Genomic DNA, 26702 nt, shown 5'->3' with positions numbered 1-26702 from the left:
CTGTAAGAACTGTCCAATCAGGCAGTCCAAGGTAGGCGGTCTCTTCCGGTGTCATGGCGTCCATTGCAAGGCCAGGGCAAAAAAGGGAGCAGTAGATGCTTGCTTGACCACTATTTTTTGCTTCTATTCTCCGTGGACTGCTTAGAAAGAACCTGGGAGATCTCCAAACTGCACAATGGTGATGTTATGGGATGGGAGCAGTGAAATGGGGTGGAATCCGTTTGAGACTAGTTAGAAGTGGTGAGAAGGGGCTGGGGGTTTAGCTCAGCGGCATAAGTGCCTGCCTTAAAAGCAGACAGTCATGAGTTCGATCTCCCCTACTGAAAAAAGGAAAAAGAATAACAACAACAAAAAAAGAAGAGGTGAGAAGCAGCTGTGCTGTCTAGAGCCTGTGTGCTTAGCCTCAGATTCTGAGGTCCTCTAGTGCTAGCAGTGAGTCATCCTCTGTCCCTCTTACCTCTCGCTGGTGCCAGGACAGTTCTGGATCCCTAGAACTCTGTTGCCACTGTGATACCACCAGGCCACAATGCTAGTTTTGAAATCGCCTGCTGCCCTTGCTCATCCAACAGTCTGGGCCCAGGACGGGGCATGAGGAGACCCTGATTCCAATGTGGTTTCAAGCTGGGTGCAGCTGTAATAAGCCAGGTCTCTGCCCTAATTCCTGTCAGCAACAGATCTGGAAGCCAGAAGTTTATAAATGTCTGTGATGCAGGACCTCATAGCCACAACTGCTCTCCTTAAACTTATGCAGTTATGTGTTTTGTGATCGCCTAAATTTATACTATGTTCTCATATTTCCATGCACATGAAAGGTGGAGGCAAAGGTTCTGAGAACTTAAAGATGTGTAGTGATGTGCCTCAGTGGAGGAAGGCTTCCCAAACACCAGATAAACTGCTGTGTATTATACAGGACAATGCAAAGAATTTCTGAACATACTTTATGTGACACATGTGCTCATAGATGATGTTTGGGAGAACATCCATAGAGGTTTAAATTTTGTGAAAAAGGAAGCAGATATAAATGTGTCTTCAAGGGCAGGGTAAAATGTGTTTGCTAAGGACAAATTTCAGAAAGGGCTGCCTGTTAAATTCTCTTTGAAAAATGCCTAAATTTAGTCATTTGCATGAACTTATACAAATGATATCCTTCTGAATGGAAGGGAATATGGGTGTCATCTCTGAATTAAGAGGTGACTTAATAGCTTGGCTGATCATATACATTGTTTAAATATGGAAATTCTCTGAATGGACTTTGCTAAGTGGTGTAAAGGAGATGCCATAAATTGAAATTGTGCAGAGATATCAATAGCTTAGTCGTGAATGGTTATCTGCTTAGGGTGGATCAGACGAGCATGGAAAGGATGTGGAAGTGACTGGCAGGACGCAGTGTGCCAATAGCAGGACATACAACAGAGAGGGTCTTCCCTGAAAGTCAGGTAGTTCCTAGGGTAAGCATGAAGTTAAACTTGGCTTCTGATTTCTTCCTTGAGGTGAAAAACACCAGCTCTGGTAAGAATCAGTATTCCACATCCTTGTCAACCCATGAATTCTGTGTTCTTCACTTGAGATGTAATTTTGATTATCTCTAATTATGACCCAGTGTCATGAAGGTGAAATTTGAATTTTTTTTGTAACAGGGATCGAACTCATGATCTCAAGCTTGCTAGGTAGGTGTTCATGCTGCTGAGCTAAATACCTCACTCTGAAAGTGTTTTCTGTATACTATGTCTGATATCAACACTGTTCCTCAGAAAATGTTGAATATTGTGGAATTTTTCTATATTATATGGATATAATTTTTAAAGCAAACCAAAGGTGTCCTAGGCAGTCACTTTTAAAGTTTCACATTGTCTGTGGGGTGTCTCAGTCAGGGTTTCTCTATTTCAGACAGCTCTGTAACTTAGGCTAGCCCCAAACTCAAGGAAGTTCTCCTGCATCTGCCTCCCAAGATATATTTTTTGTATCTGAATGGAGAGTGATCACTTGGTGACACTGAGCTCTAATTTGAAACTTGTACCTGGTTTCATTGTTTATGCATTTTTTACATACAGCAGTTTTCCATGAACATTTGAGTTATTATTTATGTATCATATTTCATGTTATTTATGTTTTGTTCTATGAAACCAAATTTTAATATCAAAATGCTGCTTAAGTATATTAAGAACAAAGGACTCAGTGCCCTAAATGAGATTTGAAGAGATATAATTTTAGTACATCAAAGTGATTCATGAGATATTTGTCTGCCTCTGTGCTTTATGGATGCTGGTCCTGCAGGCTCTCACTATGAGCTCTGCTTTAGAGACAGCTCACAGGGACTCTTGCAGTGACTCAGCATAAGAATGAGTGTTCCTATTTGGCTGTTACATTAGCTGTGAGTTGCAATAGAGCATTAAATTTGCTGTCTCAAAAAATGTGTATATACCAAAGATTAATCCCCAAGATGTGGTATTAAGATTGAAGAAATCAGTCTCCATTCAGCTGTTTTGTTTGGTTTTATTTGTTTAGTTTAGTTTTGTTTTATTGAGACAAGTTTTCTCTATGTATATCAGCTAGATTTGAACCCTATATGGAGAACAGAATTGCCCTAGCCTCAAAGCAGCACTCCTGCCTCAGCCTATTTAGTGCTGGGATTATAGATATGTGTGTTTTTACCCTAGAAAATATTGAGGCTTGTAACTTAGGTGTGTTGTAGCTTGGCATAATAGATGCCATCTTGAGCTTTGAATTTAACTAGTGCCCTGTATTTCACCCAGAAAAATGGAAAATTACTCAGTGTTGAAGTCCCAGGAGAAAAACAAAATGAGCTGTACCCAAAGAAAAAAATTAACCTGCTCAACAAAAAAAGCAGAATACAGTTGTCATCCAACCATTATTATAAGATTCTAGCTAAATGATTTCCAACAGGATCTTTTTGTGATTCTATCTTTTAAAACATCTGTAAATTTCCAGTTCAGAGCCTCTTGTTTAGATCCTGATATGGGGGTGGGGGTTCTGTATACAGGTGGTCCTGAGACCAGCTATGAAATTCTACATTTCTCAATTGGGTTCCTATATTGGCTTCCTATATTATTGTTCACAAACTCACCTCAAGCTGCAGAAACCTTTACTGACACAAGCACACCTCAGGATTAAATGGCAGTGCCACTGAAATGAAAGAATAATTGTGAAAAAGAAAGGAGAAAAAAGACAAAAAGGCTTAGGAATGGCACCTATTGTGCTACAGCACAGCAGTGACCTCCTTCCTGCAATACATTTACAGTTCACTAGAATGAGGACTTCTAAAAGCTCATGGAAATGTTAAACTCAGGGCAAACAAGCAGCTTGAAATCCGGGCTTTGGAACAATGTCTTTAGCAGACATTTCATATTTAAATTGAGATAATAGAAATATAACCCTGCCCTGCTTGATATCAAATGCACCCTTTAATGGCTGACAACATTGAGAAATGAAGTCACAGACCAAAAGAAGTTCAAAAATTGTCTTAGAAAAAACAAGAGAATAGCTCTGAATTTTCAGGAGTAGTCTTCAGTGTTTTGGCCTCAGTCATATTGTCAGGGATCATTTATACAGGATAGTCACAATGTGGGCAAACTGTGGGTCTCAAACTACAATCAATCTATAAGCTTATAGGTGCTTAACTAATATTATTCATCAGGGGAACAAGTTAGCCAGAAAAGGTATGTGGAAAGAGCAAAGGCATTTTGTGGGAACAATAGTCCAGTTGTTCTGGTCATTGAGTATGGTAATTGATGCCTATCGGCACTTCCTGGAGGAGGTGGTGGTAACTGTAGTACATTTCAAGCTGTTGTTTTTCTCTTCAGGAGCATGTAGACCTGGTCACTGCATCTTCACCTTCAGGTCTGGCTTTCTTCAGCTGTGCCTGTAGCAGTGATTGTTGTATTTAGCTTTTTGCATTGACTCTTTGAGGTTCCAGTTCCTCTCTGATTGTATATCAATTTCTGTCTACATTGAAAACCTTTGCTAAAATCACAGTACTATTTGAATGAATAAAGTGAAATATTCATTAATACATGCCAGGGATTTAGCTCAGCAGACAGAAACGCCTGCCTGGATAGTGGTAGATTGTAACTTTGATCCCTAGTACCTAAAAAAAAAGTAATTTAAACTGCAAGGAAAGAAAATAATTGCATTTGTGAAAATGTAGGTTTACAAAATTTATGCTAAATATGGCAATGGCAAATTAAACATTGTTAATAGTCATATTTAGTATCTAAAGTTGTTTGGGCTTGGGATTGAGCTCAGTGATACAAGGAGCTGCCTGGAGAGCACAAGGTCATGAGTTCAATCCCTCATACAGAAAAAAAAATCACAGTTGTCATTGATGCAGTGCTATGAGCACATTTATTGAAACTGATACTTGGTATTTAATAGGCTCAATGTTTCTTTTGTGATCTACGAAATACCTGCAGATAACATGGCAACTACAGTGAATGATATTCTGTCCCCTATAGGATTGCTATTTTCTGAGTTGTTTTTATTTTTTGTTTTCCCACAAACTTGAAAATTGAAAATGTTGGCTGATGCTAGCTAGAAACACTGTGATAATCATTTTTTCAATTTAATGATACATTTCCCTATATCCATTAAGAACATTTTATTGGCTACAGTTGCTGCAAGTCAAATTGATAAACAATTCTTAAAGTTACAGGCAGCTGAGTTAGTTAGAAATACAGGCAGCCATACCGTTTTAAAGTGGAATGAAATTCCTGACCTTCTATGTCTGGTATGAGCTTGTATTCTCTAAAACACAAGAATGAATTTTAGGAACAACAGAGTTGAAGAGCAGAATATATTTATTGAGAGAAAGAAAGTGATAATATTTTGCTCTAAATAGGATATTTTGGAAGTCGAAGTGGAACCAGGGGACTTTTACCTTGAAGTGACTTTCCTTTTCCCTATTCAAGCTACCTGTGGCAAGGTAGGAATCTCAATCAGCTACTGGCATATCAGCAATGACAACTTTAACCACCAACCAAGTCAAAAACTACTTGTATGCCACCCACACTTTTCCAGAAGAAAAAGCCAGACCCCCAGTGGTCATGGGTTCTCTCCATATTCTTAGAATAAAGACCATTTTGACTTTATATTCTCTTCTTTATTACACCAAAAATCCTATCAGAAAGCTTCTGTCTGGGAGAAACAGGGGGGTTCTGAGCTGGTAGCAAAGGACTCTGTGTTTTCTAGGAATTTTATAGAATAAAATTGTGTGGTGAGATAGGTTTAAAATGGATTAGATTACTGAAGTTACTGAGGAGATAAATTAGCACAGTAGAGAAGCAGAATATAAGAAATGTAAAAGTGGCCTTTTACTTAAAGAATGTGGAGAGGAGCCCACAGCCCCTAAGGGTTTGGCTTTTTTTTTCCAACTGACTATGGGGTTATGGGGTATATGTGGATTTTGACTCGATGTGGTGCTTGAGGGGAGATTGATGTCATATGAGAGCTGATGGGAATTTTCATTAGGCCCCTGGGAAAGAAAGAGGAAATTGTAATTAAGGAGAATAGAGGAAGTGGCCATATGAGTAAGCATCCCTGATTTCACCTTCTTCCACTTTGAACTACCACCATGAGGTCTTGTAATTGTTTCTAGGGTAAAACACTTTGAAGTATATCCTTTGATTGGAATGAAGAAATCAAAATAAAGAATGTACTTATTGAGAGAAAGAAAGCTGCCTGAGAGAGATAAGGGGTCCTGAGGAGGTTGCCAAACACTGTCCTTTCTAGGGACCTTTATAGAGTAAAATCATGTGGTGAAATGAGTTTAAGGTGGGGAAAACTAGGAAATCACAATGCAGATGGGCATAAGATGGGTCAGAGCTATGGTACCCAATAGGATTATTAAGTTCAGGTAAAGCTGATTAAATTGGGAACAAAGGGGGAAGGGAGTCACATAGAAAGCAGGCATTCTTAGGCAGCTGTGACTCTTCCTTTAGGGGTTTGGGAGGGTGACTTCTGAGTTCCTCAGTATGACGGGAACTATTTAGAATGACAGTCTTTAGGATAAGGATACATTTCTTTGAATGGTGACTCCTAACTTCCTCAGAGTGCTAGGGAACTATTTAGAATATCTATCCTTAGAATATGGATGAATTTGTTTATCATTGTCTTGAGTCTTGGCCCATAGCATGAGGTGTCAGTCTTCCCCATAGTTGCAAGGTATCTGGTCTCCTGCATGGGCTCCTTGGAGGACCTAGCCTTGGTTCATGTCAAGAGTATTTAAGTAACTCAGGTGCCTGTAACAGTACTTTTTTGAAAATTGATTAGAGATGTCTTGTGCTCTGGGTGAATGATCTGGGGATGACAATGTGCAATGTATATACCAGTGTTGCCCTCTGATTCACATGTTTTGAAATTCAATTTTAGTTGATGTGCTCTTTTTTCCTTGAAATAAAATGGATTTGAAAATTAAAAGCCTCAGGTAATGCTCTTCAGTACAAACACTCTTCTGTCTAGCTCAGTTCACCACTGTAGAAGAATGGCAGCTCCAGAAGTCTCTGCACTACAATCTATCATTTGGGATCCTCTCTTGCAAGAAGGGGTTCCTTTCCCTGTATATTGTTGACTCAGAAGGAAGGCAGTAGAGCAGGAATCAATCAGTGATGAAGAGGCAGGCTATATGAACTGTCCAATCAGGTGAGGCATTGCTGGCTGTGACTTCTGTCTCTTCCAGTGTCTCAGGATGATTTATCTGTTCTGAGTATTATACTGGTACCAAAATGCTTGCTGGATCTCATTTAGTACTTTTGATGTCCTGTGGCCTGATTAGCAAAGATCCTGTGAGATCCTGGAACCATGGAATAGTGAGTTTGTGGATGGGAGCCCAGAAGTAGGGTGGATTGGGTGAAACCAGTTACAAGTATTTAGGAGTAGTTCCGGTGTCTGGAGCCCCAGGTATTTAGTTAGCTTCAGCTCCTGAGGTCTTCCAGCATTGACCATGGGTCATTCACTCTCCCTTTTGTCTCTTGCTGTTGGCAAGGGTGATTAGGGGTCCCAAGTACCCTGGCTTCACTATGACAGCAGTAGACTCAAGTATCATCTTTGAAATTCATTGCTAGCCTGGTAACTCCACCATCTTAGGCACTGGAAGGAGCTTGGGAAGACCCTGACTATGATGCTTTTTGTAGCTTGTAGATCAGTAATGAGCTAGGTCTCTGCTCTCTTTCCTCAGAGTAGCAGATCTAGAATGTCCAGAGTTTATTAATGTCTGTAATGCAGGGCCTCATAGCCACAAGGGCTCAACTTAAACTTGGGCTTTTTTGTATTTATAGTGATCTCCTCAATTTATACTATGTTCTCATATTTCCATCCTCATGACAGGTAGTGGCAAACTTCCTGAGAATGCAGAGAGGTGTAGTAGTGTGCCTCAGTGGAAAAAGGCTTCCCAAACAAGTCGTGAACTCCTGTGTATTATAAAGATCAGTGCAAAATAATTTCTGAACATACTTAATTATTTAGGTGGCACCCTTCCTCACAGACTAGGTTTGTGAGAACAGCCATAGAGTTTTGAAGTCTGAGAAAAATGAAGGAAATATGAAAGTGTTATCAAGGACGGGGTAAAAATTTGTGAAGGACAAATCCCAGAAAGGGCTACCTGTTAAATTCTCATCAAAAATGCTGAAATTTAGGCATTTGCATGGACATATACACGTGATTTCCTTCTGAATTGAAAAGAAAAGTTGTGCCATCTCTGAATTAACAGCTGATTTAGTGGCTTGGTTGTTCATAGTTTAAATATGGAAATGCTCTGCAATGGAATTTACTAAGTGGTGTAAAGGAGAAGCTCTAAACAGAAATTTTGCAGTGGTATCAATAGTTAGGCATGAAGGGGTTCCTGCTGAGGATGGATCAGAGGCATGTGGAAAGGATGTGCAAGTGACTGACAGGATTCAGGAAGCCAATAGCAGGACATACAACAGAGAGGGTCTTCACTGAAATTCAGGTAGTTCGTAGAGTAAGTGTGAAGCTAAATTTGGGTTCTGATTGCTTCCTTGAGGTGACCAACACCAGCTCTGGCAACAGTCAGTATTTCACATACTTGCCAACCCATGAATTTTCTGTTCCATACTTGAGATCTAATTTGGATTATCTCTAATTATGCCCCAGTGTCATGAAGGTAAAATGTGGATTTTTTTTTGTACCAAGGATCGAACACATGACCTATGCTTTCCAGGCAGGCGTTCATGCCACTGAGCTAAATACCCAACTATGAAGGTGTTTTCTTTGTTGTATGGAAGATATCCACATTGTTTCCCAGAAAGTGTTGAATATTTTTGGAATTTTTCCATATTATATGGCTATAATTTTTAAAAAACAAACCAAAGGTGTCTTATGCAGTCTCTTTTTAAGATTCACTTTGTCTGTGGGGTGTCACAGTCAGGGTTTCTCTATTTTAGACAGCTCTGTTACTTAGGATAGCCCCAAATTAAAGGAAGAAGTCCTTCACCAGCCTCACAAGATATATTCCTTATATCTGAATTGAAAGTGAATGCTTGGTGACAGTGAGCTATAAACTACAGCTAGGGCCTGGTTCCATTTTATATACTTATTTTTTAAAAACAGCATTTTCCACTAACATTTGAGTTATTATTTGTGTACCATATTGGATGTTATTTATGTTTTGTTCTATGAAACCAAATTCATGTTTCAAAATGCTGCTGAAGTATATTAAGAACAAAGTACTCACTGGCCTAAATGAGATTTGAAGAGACATTATCTGCAGCCTATGAAAGTGATTGATGAGTTTTTTTTTCTTTTTTTAAATATTGAAAGTGGTAAAATACAACAGAACAAGACAGAATAAGGCCAACTAAGATCATACAGTGAAATTGGCACACAACTTCACAACTGGTTACTGCGATAACAGTAATAGGTATCACAGTATATTTTATTATCTTTATAATAGGTGTTCTTTTTTTTTTTTTTGTCTTTTTCCTTTTTATCAGTACCGGGGATTGAGCCCACGACTGTCTGCTTGCAAGGCAGGTGCTTATGCCACTGAGCTAAATCCCCAGCCCCAGTAGTTGTTCTTTCAAACACGTATATCAAAATGAGATGAAATACAGAACATTATAGTACTTATCAAAACAGAGTATTGAATAGAGCAATACCATTAATCAGAAAAGAGCAAAACAGTAATAAAAATATTTGCCTTCAAAGAGACAGTAGAAGGAAGTCCCCCTTATTTGTTATCGTCTGCTTCCCAGGAGTCGCTCAGATTTCTGGTTCCCATTTGATAACGGGGGGGGGGGTGTGTGACAGGAGAAGAGGGGTAGGGAAGTGGGATGTTTGATTCTAGGCTGTGCATCAGTAGGTTCACTATTGCTTAGTAGGGAGACAGGCTGGTTGTTTGGTTTCACAGCATCCTAAGTTCCCACATGGCGCGGATCTCAGGAGCTGCTGCTGGTTCTCCCCCTGGAAGGGCCTCATTCTGCCAGACCTCCACCACTTACCAGGGAGAAGTGGTGATTGCTTGCCTTCCAAGTGTCCTAAATTCCAGCATGGCATGGATCTCAGGAGCTGCTGCTGGTTTGCCCCCTTGATGGGCCACAGTCCACCACACCACCACCACTTACCAGGGAAGGGAGGTGCTTGTTTGGCTTCCCAGTTGATTCATGGGATATTTATCTACCTCTGTGCTTTGTGGATGCTGGTCCTGCAGGCTTCTCACTGTGAGCTCTGCATTAGAGACAGTACACAGGGAATATTGCAGTGACTCAGCACAAGAATCAGTGCTCCTATTTGACTGTTACATTAGCAGTGAGTTGCAATCTATCATCAAATTTGCTGTCTTCAAAACGTGTATATACACAAAATTAATGACCAAGACATGGATTTAAATTTGAAGAAATCAGTCTTCATTCAGCTGTTTTGTTTGGTTTTATTTGTTTAGTTTTGTTTTGTTTTATTGAGACAAGCTTTCTATATGTATATCAGCTAGATTTGAACACCCTAGAATTGCCCTGAATTCACTGAAACCATCCTGCCTCAGCCTTTTGAGTTCAGGGCCTAGAATTGACCTGAACTCACTGAAACCATCCTGCCTCAGCCTTTTGAGTGCTGGCATTATAGATATATACCACCACAATTTGCTTTTGATTCAGATTTGTAGGAGAGAATTTAAGATATCCCAAACCTGGTGTCTCAAACTTCATGTGAGAAATATATGTATGATCCTTTAGGAGGTGGTGACCTTTGAGGATGTGGTCATGAACTTCAGCAATGAGGAGTGGGGTTTGCTGAGTCCATCCCAAAAGAACCTCTACAGAGATGTGATGGGCGAAACCTTTAGGAACGTGACTACAATAGGTAATGACAAAATACTTTTGTCACTCATGCTGTCAGAATGTTGTATGTCGCTGTTTCATTAAAAACAATGTGAAAATATTTTTAAAAATAGGTCACACCTGGACACATTATATCATAACTCTAAACAAAATCTATTAATTTGTATGTATTATTCTAATGAGCGCTGGTATTTCAATGTCTACAATTCAGGAGGCCTTGGGGATATCCAGGAAGCTGAAAAAAGAATGCAAAATTTACTGGAGATACTTAAGGTAATTCACACTCTTAAGGAGAAGGAATGTTCCTAAGTAATTAGTGAGTCAGCAGAAAAATACCGCCAAAGAAATGAGGCACCATTCAATTTATTGTCAGTAATATTCTCCAAAGACGTATAAGCTAGGGTATGTATAATGAGTGGATTAAATCAAGAAAATGTATGACATTTCATATAGATGTGTATGAAAGGCATACACTTTGAGTTATGACATTCTCTCTTCAGTTTTTCTACCCATATATACTGTGAATACAACACATTCATCATCTAAAAGTTGCTTAGATTGCAATAGAACTCGAAATAAAATGGAGTTCTTGTGTTTCCAAGCCATGCTCTAAAGAATCAGCCATTTTGACTAAAATTCTTAGAAGGATGGTAGAATGTTAAGTGCACTCATTCTGAATATCAGTGTGCAGTTGTCTCTAGAAATTGATCCCCTCATACTTGTCCTGGATATATATTTTTTTTTAATTTTATTTAAGGAGAAAAGAAAAAAAAAGCAGGGAAAGGGTACAAGTTATACAGATTTACAGAAAAAAAAATGAACAGTAGGAAATCACTAGTTAATGGATTACATATTGTCATCTTAGAAATAATTGTTCAAGTCACAAAATTAGAGCTTGTAAAGTGGACATTCCATCAATGATACTGCAAACAGTTCTGTTCATTGATCCAATAAAACTCTGTGATATCATTTTCTATCTTATACACTTAAATATACATGCAGTTATATAGTTTGGAGCACTTTCTTTTCTTCTCTTTTGTACCATGACTATTACACATTTTGGGTTTCATTGCTCCCACGGTTCTTATTGCTTTTTTGGAAGAGAGTAAAACCAAATGTGACATAACAGAACAGAATCGGTCAAGTCAAAAGGGTGGACATAATAGATAATGTAAAAACATAATACAAGGTGATCAACAATGGTTACCATAATGCCTCCCGCTATCTCTAATAGAATTGCCTATATCATTAGTTATAATACAATTGAACAAAACAGTAAAGAACAAAACCGACAAAACCAAAACATTGGAGACATTGTAGGTCTTCAAAAGTAGACAAAAGTCAACAAGAATGGGCGTCATAATGAATCTCATTATCTTCACAGCTGATGCCTAAATTTTCGAACCTGATACTATCCAGCAAAACAGAATAGGGGAACATCAGTTAAAAACCAGATGGTGAGAGTAATACAGGGCTTTAAATCAAGGTAATGAAAAGTCAAAGTAGGTTACTATAATATATCCTGCTATTTTTTTTCCTTTAATTAAAAGGATAAAGATAAAAAAGTAAATAATGGAGTGGAGATTGAGATAAAAGAGGGCATAACAACGAAACAGCGCAGATCAAAACATAACCATTTAAGCAGAATAGTGTTTCACCACCAGATAATCCTAACCTAAAAGTAGTTACCATATTGTTTCTTTCTTTGAAATCCTTGAGTACAACTTCCTATACTGTAGCATTAAGTATATCAAAACAATGTAAAACCATTCAAGAGAATGATAGCATTACAGAGTATTTAGAATCGACTAACAAAATGAACAATGGTTTCTGTATAATCTCCTTGTCTTTAAAAGGTTTTTGCTTATACTATCGTACATAATAAAATCCAATAAGATACAGACTATTTAGACCATTGGAGACAGAAGGACAAAAGCTAGATGAGACTTCAAAACAAGATGATACTAAATCTGTATTACCTATTAAGATGTCATTTTCTCCAAAATAGCTGTTCCTATCATCCAATCTTCTCTGCCTCATTTCTGTTAAGCTCTTTTTCTGTCCGTAGCTGTCAGTTTGTCTTCTTCATTTTGTTCTCTGCTCCATTCGTTGTGGCCTCTCTGCCATTATTTCTGGATTCTTTGTATTTTTCTTTTTTTAGAATATCCTGCAATACTCTCTGTAGAGTTGAATTGGTGGTTGCAAATTCCCCCAGTTCCTCTTTATCCTGGAAGCACCTTGTTTTTCCATCAATTTCCAGGGACAGTTGTGCAGGATATCTCAATCTTGGCTGGAGATTATTATCTTTCAATGCTTGAATTATTTCCCCCCACGCTCTTCGTGATTTGATGGTTTGTGCAGAGAAATCTGCTGTAATTCTGATGGGTGTTCCCTTGTAGGTGGTCTGTTTCTTGTCTCTTACAGCTTTTAATATTCTGTTCTTGTATTGAATTTCTGGGATTTTTATTATTATATGCCTGGGTGTTTCTCTGTTAGGGTTGTAGGTAGCTGGGGTCCTGTATGCCTCATACATCTGAGTATCTTTACCTTTTGCTAAATTAGGAAAATTCTCCTGGATTATTTCTGTGAGTAGCTTTTGTAGTTCACTTGTTTGTGTCCCTACTTGTTCTTTTATGTTCTTAATCCTTAAGTTATGGATCCTCTTATCATCTTCTTGTCTTTGTATTATTGCTGTTTGTTTCTTTGTTATTTTTAAGAAGTTTTTCATTTCATTCTCCCATATTACAAGTCTGCCCTCCAGTTCAGATAGTCTGTCCTTAGTTTCTTTCAAGCTGTTATGCCAGTCTTCTATAGACTTCTTAGTATCTTGGTAGTCCCTTTGAACCTGCTTCACGTATTCTATGCTTTCTCTGTTTTCTCCATCAAACAATTCTCCCCTTTTTTTCTGTTCTTCCATTCCACCACCTGTTTTTTCTTGGGTGGTACTTAGCATTTCTCTAACTATTCTGCACACTTCTAGCTTCAGGTCATTGATAACTTCATTCCTGAATTGGTCTATGAGGCTCTCTATATGGTGCCTTATGTGTATTGGTGTGGTGTCTGCTATTGCCTGATTTTCAGAATTGGGAGCCGAGGAGCCTTTCTTGTTGCTGCCTCTTCCCATGCTGCCTCTTCTTCTCTGTTCCTTATATATGCAAGCTTATATAAGAGGCCCAGCTTCTCTCCCAGTCAGCCACAGCCTGATCGAATTGCGCCAGTTAGTTGTTCCCGCTCACCACTGCGCACCAGGGAGTTACGGACCAGGCAGCCTACGCGTCACCCCTCCCGGCCACCGTCAGGCTCTGGGATCTGGGTTGGGACAGTCTACCAGGTCCGCCGGCAGCGTCAAGCAGGTCAGGCACTTTTCACCAATCCCGCCCGAGAGGGGGATGTGTGGCTGGAGTCCCACCGCGCCCTGCTCCCGCAGGACTGCCCGGGCCCAGAAAGTCCTCTGCTGGAGTCAAACTGTGGTAGAGTGTCAGTTTCTCTCACTCACCTCACCACAAGTCAGTGCACACCTCCCTGCCGTTCGCAGATTGCCGTTCTCAGAGCTTCCGCGCGTCTCTCTCCTTGCCGAGCCGCTGTAGAGGCAGCCAGCCGCCGCGCGGCGGGAAACCCAAATCGCGGCTTACAATGGCGCGGTTCCAGCCTCCACCCCAAGTCTTTTCTGTTCCTGTTTTAGCACCAGGACTGCATTCCAAGTTGGCTTCTCTCAGCCCAGTTCGTTCCTGAGTCAGCAGAGCATATCTCCACCGACTTATGTCTCCTTAGTCCGCACCATTCCTGGCTTCTGAGCCGAGTCTTTCAGAGAGCCTCCGGTAGTTGCTGTTATCTGTCCGCCATGTTCTCCCAGAAGTCGTCCTGGATATATTTTTAAAAATTCAAAATGCACTTAAAATACTGATACATGCTTACTCGTATACAAAGCAGATCAAGTTATAATAGATCAGGCCTTAAAGAAGCTTAGCTATCGATGACAGGATTTGTGGAAAAGGAAAATGTTAATAGACTCTCTGTGATTGTGCATTCTTGTAAATCCAGCACACTAGGAATCAGATTTTGCAGAAGTGCAAATTCAAGTTCAAACTTCAAAGCTTAATGATCAGCGAAAATCTCTTAAAACAGATTTAAAAAGCTATAGATTTTATGATAATAGCTGTTGTTCATTCCCAGCATGAAAAATATGTGTTATATAATGTCAAAAAATAAAGAATATAATGTCATTTGCCATAAGAAATAGGTGGTTCTTTCTCCCATCAATTCGGTGAAATAGCTCAGCTATAAAACTTAAAAGTTCACAGGGTTTCTCTTAGATGAGAAACCAAAATATTAATTGTGGAATGAAATGAAAGAGTTAATAGAGAAAAGTAAGACTGACCATATGGAAACGGGAACTACAGGTTAAGGACAGAAGGGAGATTGTGATGGGGAAACATATCATAATGATCTGTATGTGATACATATATGTACCCATGCCCAAAGTGAAGATAAAGATTCTGCCTTTCAAAAGGTTCCAAATTTTAAGATTTCCAAATGTGTACCAGTCTTTTGGGAATGGTTGTTTTCAACATGTCTTACAAGGCCATCTGTTACTTCATGGTTTCTTAACAGGCATTAAAAACAGAACTTGACATTAATGCAATCATTAAACTCAGACCCATTTCACTGTGTGTTTCTTTTTTTTTTTTGTTTAATGTAAGGAAAGACTAACAAAAAAAATAAGTAGAAATGATACCACTTTCAAAGTGAAAATAAACAGTAAGAAATCTAAAGACAGTGATTACATATGCTGCTCATAGAAATAGTTAATGAAATACAAAAGTGAAATATATGATGTGGGGATTCAAACAGTGAGACTGCAATAAAAACTTAGTAATATGGTTATCAATCCAATATGTGATTTTGTTTTTTTACAGAAATGACAAGCTAGGGAAATCCTATGGACATACATCTTGGAATCAGTGTAAAGAAGTATTCCCTTGTACTGCAGAAGGTAATGTGAATGTGAAAGAAACAGAAACACAACACAATGTTCAGATCCATGAAAAATATTGCAGTGGAAAGAAACCCTATGTATGTCAGCAATGTGGAAAAGGGTTCACCAAATCTGGGCAGTGTAAGCAACATGAAATAATTCACACTGGAGTGAAACCATATGTATGTAAGAAATGTGGGAAAGCATTTAACACACGGGCAAATTGTAAAATACATGAAAGTATTCACACTGGAGAGAAACCCTATGTATGTAAGCAATGTGGGAAAGCTTTTAACACAAGGGGAATTTTTAAGAAACATGAAAGAATTCACACTGGAGAGAAACCCTATGTATGTAAGGAATGTGGGAAAGGTTTTACCCGACATGGAAATTGTAAGCAGCATGAAAGAATTCACACTGGAGAGAAACCATATTTATGTGAGCAATGTGGGAAAGCTTTTAACACACGTGCATATTGTAAGGTTCATGAAAGAATTCACACTGGAGAGAAACCATATGTATGTAAGCAATGTGGGAAAGCTTTTAACACATGGGCAAATTGTAAAATACATGAAAGAATTCACACTGGAGAGAAACCCTATGTATGTAAGCAATGTGGGAAAGCTTTTAACACATGGGGAGATTTTAAGAAACATGAAAGAATTCACACTGGAGAGAAACCCTATATATGTAAGCAATGTGGGAAAGCTTTTACCCAACCTTGACATTGTAAGCAACATGAAAGTTCACACTCAAGGTAGAACCAGTGTATACAAGCATCATGAGAATTTTTTGAGCACAAGTACATATTGCATAATGCATGAAAAACTTCACCCTGGGCAGAAAACTTATATATTTAAGGAATGTGGGAAAGGTTTCAGCAGAAATGCTCATTGTCCAATACATGAAAAAATTTAAAATGTTGAGAAACCCTGTTTATGTGAAGAATGTGGGAAAGCTTTCACCACACATGGGTTTTGTAAAATACATCAATGACTCCACTTTGGTGAGAAAACCTATGTATATAACAATGTGGCAAAGCTTTTACCACATACAGTCATTGCAAAACACATGAAAGAATTCACTCTGGGAAGAACCACTGGCTAAGTAAGCAAGTGGAGACACTTTCAGCAGCCAGATTATAAGTGAAGTACGTGAAGAAGCTCACACAAGAGATAAATCCTATGTGTTATGGGAATACTCTCAGCACACATGATCATTGTTACATATCTGAAAGAACTCACTGGATCCTATGTGCATGAACAATGTGAGAAATATGGCAATCCATGTTTCTTGTTAAATATATAGAAAAATCAGCACTCTTCAGACAGTTTAAATCTAAGTTTACTTTAAAAATTCCAAGTAGACCTGAAGAAATAATCAATACAGAAGTTTGATATCAATATTTCTTCACAAATTTTCCAGAAATGACAAATCTGAAGTGGAGCTCTACTCAAGTACATATTTTGTATGGTTTTCAGTTAATCAGTTATACCTCTTTAGATTTTTTAAAGTATCTTTGTGCTTCAACATGGCATCTTGTAATTAAACATGGTAAACTGAAATGGGCTTTTCACTTTCAAATGTGGATAGTGTCTATCTACTTAATATTTTGTCTTTAAACCTTAATTTTTATATTTTTGGTGAATTATTTTTATTTAAAGAAAACCAAAAAGTGTAGAAATAATACAGAGGTCTGAAAAATAAACAATAAGAAATCACTAGTTGATTAGTTACATATTGTCATCTTAGAAGTAATTGTTCAAGTTACAAAATTAAAGCATACAAAGTGATATTCAAATAATGACATTGCAAACAGTTTACCTCAGTGATCCAAAAAAAACGTATTAATATGCTTATCTGTTCTACAAACTTGTTTTTTATCTTAAAGACGGTAAGATTAAACATGACAAAACAGAACAGTTCATAAGGAAACAAGTTAAGGAAACACAGGTTTCAAAGCAAGTCCACTGAGATGTTCATTTTCTATCTTACTGTCTCTAGTTTTCTTCAAAATAGTTGTTCGCAGCTTCACAAGCATTGAATATATACTGAACATTATAGAGCTAATCAAATAATTACAGGATGATGCAGGCTTTTTTGATCTTTAAGACTGATTTTGGGGAAGTTGATAATGATTACCATAATGTGTCTCATTCTTTTCGTAGTAGACATCTTTATTTTTATGTATGCTGAAATTGAACATAAGAGACTAAACTAATATCACTAGTGAATAATAGTATCCTGAGAAGGAGAAAGGTGAGGAAATGCCTAAAAAAAGAAGGCAGAGTACTTGTTAAAAGTGTATCAGGATTTAAAAGCTACAGTAGATCTGTTGCTCTGTTTAGTTTGATTATATTTTGTTCTGGTTTGTCTACTCATATTAGATTTGAGGGCACAGGGAGATAACCCAAAAATGGCAGGTTATACCATGATGGTAATTGTCCTTAATTTCCTATTAACTAAAACTGAAACCCTGTATTACTAACATTGTCTTACAACGACTGAACTTATTTTAAGCTGGTTTGTTTGAATGTTATTTGGCCTTGACTGATTTTATTCACATTTGATATGATTGCTGGTATCAAGTCCAAGAGTAGAGGCAACTACTCTGAAGATGATAAGATGTGACACATATATATTGGGGGGCTGGGGATTTAGCTCAGTGGCTTAAGCCCCTGCCTAGCAAGTGTGAGGTCATCAGTTTGATCCCCAGTACCAAAAAATAAATAAATAAAAGATATAAATTCCAGGTTTAATTTTTTTATTTAAGGAGAAAAAAAGAACATAAAAAAGCAAAGCAGTAAAAGGGTACAAATAATACAAAATTTCAATTAAAAAATACAGTAAGAAATCACTAGTTAATAGGTTACATATTGTCTTCTTAGAAACAGTTGTCAAAATTATAAAATTAAAGCATATAAAGTGAACATTCCTACAGCGAGATTGCAAACAGGTCCGTTCAATGATCCAACAAAGCTCAGTAATATGGTTTTCCTTCCTACACACTCAAACAGGCACCTACTTCCCTTAGACCACCTTCCTTTCTTCTCTTCTTCACAATAACAATTACACTTTTGGGGTTTTTTTTTACTCCCATAGTTCTTATTACTTTTTTTTGAAGAGAATAAAACCTCAAGTGAGTTAACAAAACAGAGTTGGTTAGAACATAAGGATGGGCATACTACTTGATGCAAAAATAGAATATCAGGTGATCAAAAATGGTTTCCACTGTGCCTCTTGGTATTTTTAAAAAGAGTTCCCTATATCATCAGGTATAATAGAATTGATCAAAACAGTACAGAACAAGACCAATAAAATCTACACTGGAGACCTTACAGAATTTCAAAAGAAGATAATAGTCAAATCATAATGGGCATCATATTAAATCTTATTGCCTACAAAGTGGTTGCCTATACCCTCAAACTTGATACTATTAAACAAAATAGAATATAGTAAAATCAGGCAGAACAAGATGGGGAGAGCAATACTGGGGTTAAAATCATGTTAATAGGAAAATAAAAAGTTACTATTATAAATCCCACTATTTTTTAATTTAGTTTTCCTTTAATTGAAAAAAAATAGAATAATTTTTTTTAAAAGGGTGGAGATCGAGATAAAAGAGACATTGTAATAGAACAATGCAGGTCAGAAGTGAACAATTAAAGCATCATTTGGTTTCACCACCAGGTAATCTAACATAATATTAGTCACCATAATGCCTCTTTCCTTGATTTATTTGAGTATAACTTCGTATACTATACGAAGAATCAATCACATACTATACTATAGAAGATACTATACTATAGAAGAATCAATCGTATACTATACTATAGAATCAATCACATCAAGACAGTGTGAAGCCATTCAAGACGTGAAAGAATTCAGGGTATTTAGAACCAGTTAACAGAAAATGAACAACAATTTCTATATTATCTCTTTGCCTGTAAAAAATTTTTTTATACTATCACAGTAAAATATATTAAGATACAACATGTTAAATTCAGTGGAAACATGTACAACAACTTGATGGGAGTTCCAAAGGAGATGATATTAAATCAGCACTAGCTTTTATGATGTGTTATTTTCTTCAGAACAGCTATTTTTGGTACTAAAATCGAAAAACGCAGGGTAAAACCATTGCACTTAATGAGTGAAAACATTATATGGATTCAAACCAATATGATTGGGTATCATGATTACCACATACTTCTATGTATTATCATTTCTTATACTAGGGAATATATTTGGTATTTATACATGTGAGTTTGATTTATTTCACTAATGAGTATGGTCTCAGTCTGTGTCCATTTATTTATATGTCAATGTGATCATTCTTTATAGCTGAGTAGTTCTCCATTGTATAAAAACACCATAACTTTTTTATCCATTCCTCAGTTGATGGACACTTAGGTTGTTTCCAAGATCTGACTATTACAAACTGTGCTGCTATAAAAATGGGTGCACATATATCACTGTGGAATGATGCTTTCAGTTCTTCTGTTAATATGCCTAGAAGCAGAATAGCTGGGTCAAAAGGTGCTTCCAGTCCCAGCTTTCTGAGAAATCTCCACACTGAGCTCCACAATGGTTGTACCAGTCTACACTCCCACCAAAAGTGCAGGAGAGTTCCTTTGTCCCAACAGTGTCTCCAACATTTGTTGTTGGTGGTTTTCTTGATCTTGGCCATTCTTTCAGAAGTGAGATGCAATCTCAGTGTGGTTTTAATGTGCATTTCTCTAATGACCATTGATGGTGAACATTTTTTCATGTATTTACTAGTCATTTATATTTCTTCAACTCAAAATTGTTTATTCATCTCAGATGCTCATTTTTGGATTGGGTCTTTGAATTTTGGTGGTCTCCTTTTTTAAAATGCTTTATATGTTTTAGACAGAAGTCCTCTGTCTGAGGGGCAGTTCACTAAGATTTTTTCCCAGTTTGTGGGCTTTCTTTTCACTATACTGGAGGTTTCATTTGATGTGCAGAAACTTTTTAATAAGAGGTGATCCCAATTATTGATTCTGCGAAGCATTTCCCATGTGGTTTGAGTCCTGTTCATCAATTCTCTACCTACACCTATGTCTTCAAGGTTTTTTCCCAATTTGTCTTCCAATAGATTTAGTGTTTCTGTTTTAATATTTAGATCTTTGATCCATTTAGATTTTATTTTAGTACATGGTGATAGGCATGGCTTTAGTTTTAGTTTTAGCCATATGGAGAGCCAGTTTTTCACCACCATTTATTAAAGAGACTGTCATTCTTCCAGTGAACATGTTTGGCCCCTTTATCAAAATAAGGTACTTGAGTGTGTTTGTAGTTGTGGTTGTATCTTCTCATCTATTCCACTGATCTTCAGCTCTGTTTTGGTTCCAGTACCATGTTGATTTTACTACAGTTGCTTTGTAGTATAACTTCAAGTCATGGATTGTGGTACTTCCTGCCTTGCTTTTGCTGCTTCTAACTGTCCTTGCTATTCTAGGTTTCTTCTCATTCCAGATGAATTTTAGGGGTGATTTCTCAAGTTCTATGAGGTATGTTGATGGTATTTTTATCGGGATTGCATTGCATCTGTATAACAGTTTTGGAAAAATGGGCATTTTCACAATATTTATTCTTCCTATCTATGAGCAAGGGATGTCTTTCCATTTTCTGAGATCATTTTCAATTTCATTTTTCAGTGTGTTATAATTTTCCCTGTATAGGCCTTTCACTTCTTTCGTGAGAGTAATTCCTAAATATTTCATTTTCTTGGTTGCTAGTGTGAAGGGTGTGGCCTCTCTTATTTCTGTCTGTGTGACTTTGTTGTTAGTGTATAGGAATGCTATTGATTTTTGAGTATTGATTCTGTATCCAGCTACATTATTGAATTTATTTATTGTATCTAGGAGTCTTTCAATGGAACTTCAGGGATCTTCTATATAAAATATCAAGATATCTGCAAATAATGATAATTTAACTTCTTCTTTTCCTATCTTTATGCCTTTTTATTTCTCTCTGTTTTCTAATTGCTCTGCCCAGTATTTCCAGTACTATATTAAATAGGAGCTGTGATAAGGGACATCCTTGTCTTGTGCCTGATTTTAAAGTAAAGGCTTTCAGATTTTGACCATTTAGTATGGTACTAGCTGTTGTTTTGTCATTGTCAGCCTTAATTATATTGAGATAAGGACCATCTATTCCAATTTTCTGCAAGGTTCTTATCATAAAGGAATGTTGGACTTTATCAAAAACTTTTTCTGCATCTATAGTAATGATCATGTGATTATAATTTTTGGCTCTATTGAAATGGTGTATTACATTTATTGATTTACATATATTAAACAATATCTGCATGCCTGGGATGAATCCCACTTGGTCATGGTATATGATCTTCTTGTTGATTTGGTGCATACTATTTGCCAATATTTTATTGAGGATTTTTGCATCTTTGTTCATTAGGGAGATTGGTCTGTAGTTCTCTTTTTCAGTTGGGTCCTCCTCTGGTTTTGGTACTAGAGTAATATTTGCTTCTCGGAACAATTTATGAAGGATTGCTTGCCTTTCGATTTCAATGAAGAGTTTGAGGAGGGTTGGCATTAGGTCTTCTTTGTATTTCTTGTAGAATTCTTCAGTGAATCCGTCTGGGCCTGGCCTCTTCTTTGTAGGTAATGATTTTATTATGTTTTCAATTTAATTAATAGAATTTGGGTTATTCAGTAGTTTTACATCTTCATGACCTAGCTTTGGTACTTCATATGCTTTAGGAATCTGTCTATTTCTTCTGTGTTATAAAACTTTTGAGAGTAGAGGTTTTTGAAATAGGTGTTGATGATCTTCTGTATTTCAATAGGGTCTGTAGTAATTTCACATCTTTTATTCCTTATTGCATGGATTTGAACTTTTTTTTTCATTTTTTAAATAAGGGTGGCTAGGAGCTTTTCGATTTTATTTATTCTTTCAAAGAACAAGGTCTTTGATTCATTGATTTTTTGGATTTTTTTTGTCTCTATTGCATTGATTTCTGCTCTGATTTTTATAATTTCTTCTCTTCTTTTGGCTTTGGGCTTGACTTGATCTTCTTTTTCTAGATGTTTGAGGTATAACATCAGGTTATTATTTGTATTCGTTCTGTTTTCCTAATGTGGGAACTCGTGCAATACATTTTCCTCAGAGGACAGCTTTCATTGCATCACACAGATTCTGGTGCATTGTACTTGTGCTTCCATTTGTTTGTAGGTATTTTTTAATTTCCGCTGTGACTCACTGATTACTCAAGAGTGTTATTCAGTTTCCATGTGTTTGTGGGATTTTTGCAGTATCTTATCATTAATTTCTAATTTCATAGTGGTATGGTCTGATAGCATGCAAGGGATAATTTCAACCCTTTTGCATTTATTTAAATATGCTCTGTGAATTAATATATTGTCTATTTTAGAGAGTGACCCATGTAATACTGAGAAGAATGTGTATGCTCTTGTTGTTGGGAGGAATACTCTGTATATGTGTTAAGTCCATTTGTTCCCAGGTGCGATTCAGTTCTTTAATGTCTTTGCTCATTTTCTGTCTGGTTGATCTTTCCATTGGTGTCAATGGTGTGTTAAGATCTCCTGTTAGAATTGTGTTAATGCTAATTTGATTTTTCATTTTTGTTAGTACTTGTTATATATAACTGGGTGCTCTGGAGTTTGGTGCATATAAATTTAAGATAGTTTTCTCTTCCTCTTGGAGTTTTCCCCTAACCAGTATGTAGTAACCTTCTTTATCCCTTCTGATCATTATTGGCTTGAAGTTCACATTGCCTGCAAACAGAATAGCTACCCCCCCCCCTTTTTTTGGTTCCTATTGCATGAAGTATTGTTTTCCATCCTTTCACTTTCAGTCTGTGAATATCCTTTTGTGTTTAGATGGGTTTCTTGTAGACAGCATTTGTTTGGATTTTGTTTCTTAATCCATTCTGCCTGTCTGTTTCATCTAATTGGTCCATTGAGACCATTTACGTTAATGGTTAGAACAGTTATATATTGGTTTATTGTTGACATGTTATCTTTTTGCTGTTGCATTTTTATCTTTCTGCTCTTTTTAACTGTCTGTTTTGTTTAGTGCTTTTCCCCTAAATGTATCTAAGCTGTCTTTCAGTATTCTTTGCAGAGTTGGCTTGGTGATCATGAAGTTTTTCAGCTTTTCTTTGTCATATAAGTATCTTATTTCTCCATTGATTTTGAAGGACAGTTTTTCAGGGTACATCAGTCTAGGTTGGAAATCATTTTCCTTTAGGATCTGAAATACTTTGCTGCATGCTCTTCTTGACTTCATTGTTTGTTCTTAGAAGTCTGCTGTGATTCTGATATGTTTTCCTTTATAGGTGATCTGTCTCTTCTCTCTGACAGCTTTTAATATTCTATTCATTTGCTCAATTTCTGGGATGGTCATTATTATATGTCTGGGTGTAGATTTATTTTGGTTATGGGTATTTGGATTTCTATATGCTTCATTGATCTTGATATCAGTTTCCAATCTTGTGTTTGGGAAACTTTCAGCTATTACTTCTCTAAATATCCTCTTGACATCCTTTATGTTGTCCCCTTCTTTTACATTTATCCCTATCAACCTTATGTTGTTCTGCTTTGCATCATCTTGCAGGTGTTCAATAGTTATTTCCTGATATCTTGTTATTTTTAAAAGATATTTCCTTTCCTGTTCACTGGCTGCAATCTTGTCTTTGAGGTCTGAGATTCTATCTTCATATTCATTGAGACAGTTTTTACAACTTTCAGTGGAGTTTTTGATTTCCTGTATATCACTTTGCATCTACTTTATGTATTCTGTTTGTTTCTTACAGAGTTCATCCAGGGATTCTATCTTTTTGTTTAGTTCCTCCAATTTTTTAACTGTGTCTTCTTTAGATATGTTCAGAATGTCCTTTATTTCTTTTAACATTTCTTTTTTTACCTACGAGATTATTTCTAGTTTGAATTTCTTTAATGCTTCCCAAAGATGCTTCTTTATTTCAGGTACTATTATTTCAGGTATTTCAGTTATGTGGAATGTGTTTTCTTCTATGCACATGGCTCCTAGCCTTTTTTGGGATGGGATGGATGTTTGAAATTGCATTTTGGTCTTTCATTTTGTCATTTTGCTTGATTTTCAAGCTTCAAGTGTTGTTCCAAGTGAGGGAGCAAGTTCACCCAGATTGGATGGGATTCCAGGCCTCGGCTGAACTTGCTGGCAAGGTAGGGAGTTTCCCCAGACTGGAATTGGAATCTGTTCCTCTGCCCCACTCGCTGGTCCCAGCAAGAATCTGCGGGCTCATCCCCAGGTGAGGAAGAGAGTTTCCCCAGACTGAAAAAGGATTCTGTGCCTTGGCCTGACTCCCTGGTTCTGACTCACTGGTCCCAACTCACTGTTCCCAGTGGGCAACCACCTGGTCCCCAGGTGAGGAAGAGAGTTCCTCCAGACTGGGATGGGATTCTGTGCCTTGGCCTGACTCGCTGGTCCTGGCAGGAAACCACGGGTTCTACATCAGGTTTGATTATTAACTGCTTTCACATCCTACAACGTCTTCAAAGTTGTGTTTTTATAAAAATAGCTATATAATGTTATGCTTTATTATATAGTCCCTGATGATGTGGACAATTCTATTGAAAATAACAAGAGAAAGCATAATAAATACTGTATATCACCTAATATTGTGGCCTTATATGTCTCTCTCATATCATGATTTTCTAGGAATTTGTTTTGTTGTCTTATTTTGATCTGTTTTTCCCCATAACACAGAAAGGATAGATATACACATAGAGATTCACACATGGGAAGAATTTATAACCTATTTATTGGATCCAATAATATAATACATAATGTAATGAAGAGATACTCTGAAGAAGAAGTGACACTAAGAAACCCAATGCTATTTATGTAGAATTATGATATAAAATTGAGCAATACTATTATTCACTGTTCAGAGTGATATTAGTCTAGTCTCTTATTTTTTGGGGGGAATTGTAATTTTAATATGGCTTTGTTTTAATCTTTTGATGCACATGCTTCATTTTCTCTTTCATAAATGATTTTTCTGAAGTTGATGCAATATTTGGCATTAAGATATACATTTGTTGAGGCTTGAAGTACGTGTTTTTGACAAAGTTGTGTTCTTTTCACATAACTTGTACATTAATGAATGTTATGTTTTCCAAGTTGTGATAAGAGATCTGCTGATTTCCTAGCATCACTGGATATCATATCATGTAAATTATGTTGTCTGATTTTGTTTCTCAGTGGAGCCAATATTGGTCATTTAAGTAAACCTTTGTTTTTCTAACCATCAGAATTTTACTTGTTATGTTTATATTACATCTTTATTTGCTATTAAGGTTTCCCCACATGTACCAAATGTAAACCATACTACTGTGAATTTCTGATTGTGCCATACTGACAGAATTATAACTTGTTTCCAATAGCACTTCACCATATATATATCAGTATCTCCAGAAATTATAAAATTTGGCATGATTTATGAGTAACCATACTTTGAAATCAGGTTTTCTTAAATATGGAGTTGTTTTGGTGGAAAAGGTTGTTATTGGATGTATCATGCAAATGCCTTTATTTTATTCCTTGATGCTGTGAATGCATTATATATTTTGTAATTATTACTGTTTTTTCCTAAAATACTGAAGTAATGGCATGAAGGGAAACCTAAATTTTGATCTGTCAACACAGTAAAAAGTAAATTTGCTAAATTATGATTCAGACTGTGTTCTGTTTTACTGAATTGTGAATTTATACAATGGCATATCACCTTATTTATAAGGACCAGTGCATGATGTTTGTGGTGTGTACTGATTATCTTTAAACACATAAAGTGGGCCATGAGTCCCAGTTGGTTTCCTGTGGCCTGTGGTTTTCACTTCCATTTTAACATTCATGTAATTTGTAGTGTGTTTAATGCAGTGTTGTTGAATACAAAATCTGCTTAGGAATTATGTTGTTGGGCTGGGGATTTAGCTCAGCGGCATAAGCACCTGCCTTGCAAGCAGGCAGTCGTGAGTTCGATCCCTGGTACTGATAAAAATGAAAAAGACAAAAAAAAAAAAAGGAATTATGTTGTTAAAAACAGTGGTGTCATGAAAACACAAGTGAACATTGCAGTAAATACCCCTAATCCAGTGAAGATAACTTGCCCAAGTCTCAATTATCCTTGGGAAAATAAATAACTCACCTCTTATGTAATCACCACTAAAACTATATCTATTTTGTACCTGAAGAACCTGATATACTTCACAAAGTAAAAGACACTGTGAAGTACATTGTCAGCCTCTGTGCACTACAGCATGTGGCCAGATTCCCTGCAGCATATTTCTGCTTACCATCAGTGGGAATATTTGGAGTTTGTATTACAGCTAATAATAGAATACTGAATCTATAAGACATATATCCTGAGTACA

General features: G+C 36.9%; 1 long non-coding RNA gene across 1 annotated transcript; it reads left to right on the top strand.

The window, feature by feature from the left end:
• Window positions 1–45: 45 nt before the first annotated feature.
• On the top strand, window positions 46–25654 carry LOC134474690 (uncharacterized). Its single transcript, XR_010045566.1, has 4 exons — window positions 46–178; window positions 10200–10326; window positions 15221–15297; window positions 24411–25654. It is a non-coding gene; the product is annotated as an uncharacterized LOC134474690 (long non-coding RNA).
• Window positions 25655–26702: the final 1048 nt, after the last annotated feature.

Source organism: Cavia porcellus, unplaced genomic scaffold, assembly GCF_034190915.1.
Source record: "Cavia porcellus strain 051 isolate PalLab524CR breed Dunkin Hartley unplaced genomic scaffold, mCavPor4.1 scaffold_35, whole genome shotgun sequence".
Taxonomy (NCBI): domain Eukaryota; kingdom Metazoa; phylum Chordata; class Mammalia; order Rodentia; family Caviidae; genus Cavia; species Cavia porcellus.
Note: the sequence above shows the minus strand (reverse complement) of the source record. Positions and strands in the feature narration are given on the sequence as shown.